The sequence below is a fragment of the Pinus tabuliformis genome, chromosome 5_2 (assembly GCF_031772625.1).
Source record: "Pinus tabuliformis cultivar Carrire ecotype Pingquan chromosome 5_2, CPIR1, whole genome shotgun sequence".
NCBI classification, from domain to species: Eukaryota; Viridiplantae; Streptophyta; class Pinopsida; order Pinales; family Pinaceae; genus Pinus; species Pinus tabuliformis.
This window is the reverse complement of record NC_142306.1, coordinates 713,923,976-713,927,065: the sequence shown is the minus strand read 5'-3', so window position 1 is coordinate 713,927,065 and position 3,090 is coordinate 713,923,976.

The following is a 3,090-nucleotide window of genomic DNA, read 5'->3' as shown; positions in this document are numbered from 1 at the left end:
TGAAGGCCAAAAATACATAACATTAGATAACTCAAATCAGTTTTGCGAAATTCATAAAAATCAACCTAAATTCGGTGAAGGTCCTAATACTTTAGGAGTATCATTTGCTGAGAGATAAAAACCTCAGAGGAACTTCCTAACTTAAGAGATGGCTTCCTCCATTCCCTGGGTTTGTTACCCAAGTTGCTCTTTACTTTCAACATCCATAAGAAACCTGTTACCTAGATTCATAACTCATTTTCAAGAGAACAAGTGTCTGAACGACATATGGGCCATATGGGCTGTAGTAGAATTCGCGTATTTAAACCTAAAAAAAAAAAAATACCGATGAAAGAAACGCAGGCCAGACACTGCCAAAAATCCATTAAAAAGAGCGCTGTCATTCACGAGGAAGAGAAACGCACGCCCTATGCAAAGACAGTTAAGCAATCATAGGCATGGAAATATCTAGTTCAAGACAGTTAAGAAATCATAGGCATGTAAATATCTAAGTCCGACCGCCCTCCGACTAGCAATTTTTTATAGCCTCGCTTACTGAATGTGAGGAATTTGCTAACAGTGGTTGGAATTTTGGAATACGTTACAAAATTTCAAAACAAATCTGAATCATAAAATAGGGTGGAAATAGCGCCATCAAAAATCTATAAATTCTATAAAACCCAAAATTAACTCTAAATTAGATTTTAAAAATCTCTTCAAAATATTGCCAGAATTTCTATGATTTTAAAGAAAAGCCAAAAAACAATCAGATAAACTATTACACAACAGCCGGAAAATTCGATCACAGAAACGAGAACTCCCGTTAAACCAGCTGGGAAACATAACAACAATAGAGAGAACTGAATGCAATCAGAAAACAAGGAATAAAGCCATAGATCGGCCAGATATCAGGAGTAAATTCAATACTGTAAGGAAAGGTCGCTGAAATTAATCACTGGCCCATAAAGAATGAGGATAAAACGACAACATCCAAAACCCTAATACAACACTGATAAATCTTAAGCATCCATATAGAAAATACTACCAGAATTGATATGTGACCTCCACAACAAATTAAGAAAAATCATGGCAGTCTAAAAGGTACGATCAGCTTGTAACACAATGTGCTGTGAGTATAGTATTATAATTGCGTTTTTAGTTTAAAATATATAAAGAATAAAGCTAATCAAAAACCAGTCAATCTTAGGGCCTTAAAGCCCAAAAATACTTTTACAGACCTCTCTTAAGGAAACCCCTTCAGCTTTGCGAAATATATATTGTATAAAATCAACTTTGGTGAATGTCTACATATCTCGGAACTCTTTTGTCCATTCCATGAGTAAGAGGACTTTAGTCATTTGCTGAGATAAAAACCTTAAAGGAACTTCATAACTTGCTGAAACGTAGCAACCTTGAAATGGCTTCCTTTATTGCCTGTGATTCAGAAACTGCTCTTTACTCTCCACATCAGACACTTCTTCTCTAGATTCGGAATGCATTTTTACAAGAACAAATGCCTTGCAGAGGTTGAGAGTAATTGCAAAATCTCCGTGTCATGGCCTTCTAGAATTTTGAGACGAAGAAATGATCTAGTCAAGAAGAGATATGTGATTTTCCTCCTCGTTTGTTATTCCAAGTGAAGAGTCCATTTGTGGCTTTCATGTCCACCGTGTCATTGCCCTCAATGAAATTTTTAAGTTCCTCTGATTCAAGCTCCAAGGTGACGTCATCCCCCTTTCTGTTCACCGCGGGAGGTGATCATATTAAAATCACTTCCTATAATGCATCTGTGCTTGTCAATTCTCGTTTGAAGACAATGGAGATGCTTGAGCATTTCTTACTTTCGTGTTGGAAGTTGAGGGCCATAAATATTAGAAAGAAAGGAATGTATATTTGTACTTAATAGATGAAAAGAGAGAGAATAAAGGTTTTTTTGATATAGGTTTGCAATGCTAATTTAAGATGGGTTCCATGTTAATTTGTAATACCAATCAAATTTATTTTTCCGTGGCAAATTAATTTATCTCCCAAAACTTATTTATTTAGTCAAATAAATATTGATTTATCAAAAAACCAGCATAGATTCATTTTAACTCTGGATCTACCAAGCACTTTGACTTATTTATTTGGTGGCCAAATAAATATTGATTTATCAAAAAACCAGCGTAGATCCATCTTAACTCTGGATCTACCAAGCACTTTGATGTCTCTCAAGGCTTGGTAGATCCAAAGTTAAAATGGATCTATGGTGGTTTAATTTCACCTTTTAAATAGGCTACATTCCACATGAATGTCATAGGTCAATACCATGGCAAATTTTTAATTTTATGAAGTTATTTTATTTATTTTATTTTATTTTGACTAAGTTTAAATTGTTTGCATTGAATTACATTACATTAATTTTTATGTAATTTGACTTTGTCAAAATGTTAAACATTACATTGCAACATCTCTACCATATAAAATAACTAATATTTTTAACTTCTAAAATTAAAACTATACAACAAAAATAAATTAATTCACATATTGCAAAATTGATTAACCAACAACAGTTTTCCATCATTTCTGTTGGACACCTAATCCTAAAGGGTTAGTGTGGAAGCCGAAAAGACTAAGCAGTCCAAGAGACCTTGGGATCTGAAACCCAAGAGTCATATGTTGTACTATAAATGTATATCTGATGTTAATAAAAAACGAACTCACTGATTTATCTTTCATACTAGTCTTGTTGTCCATGTGAGTTTAACATGGTATCGGAGCACTTGTTTTTCTGTGGCCTGTTATGTGCATGTCAGTCCTGACCCTCTGCCATATTCTTTTCCAGCGCTCCTGATATGTTGCCTCTGCCATATATAACGTCTTTGTCCTGCGTTGCTCTGCCTCTGCCTGGGATATGCTAGTAATTGAATATCGCTGCTCTGTCCTGCGCTGCTCTGGGCCTGACACTGACATCTCTGTCGCTGTGTACGTTTTTGCTGGTAACGCTACTCTTGATATTGCTCCTGTGCTGCTCACCTCTGCCACATGACTGTGTGTGATTAAATGTTGCGGTCCACGTGGTGGCGGTTATGAATTAAAGACAGAACATGTCTGTGTTTGATTAAATGTTGT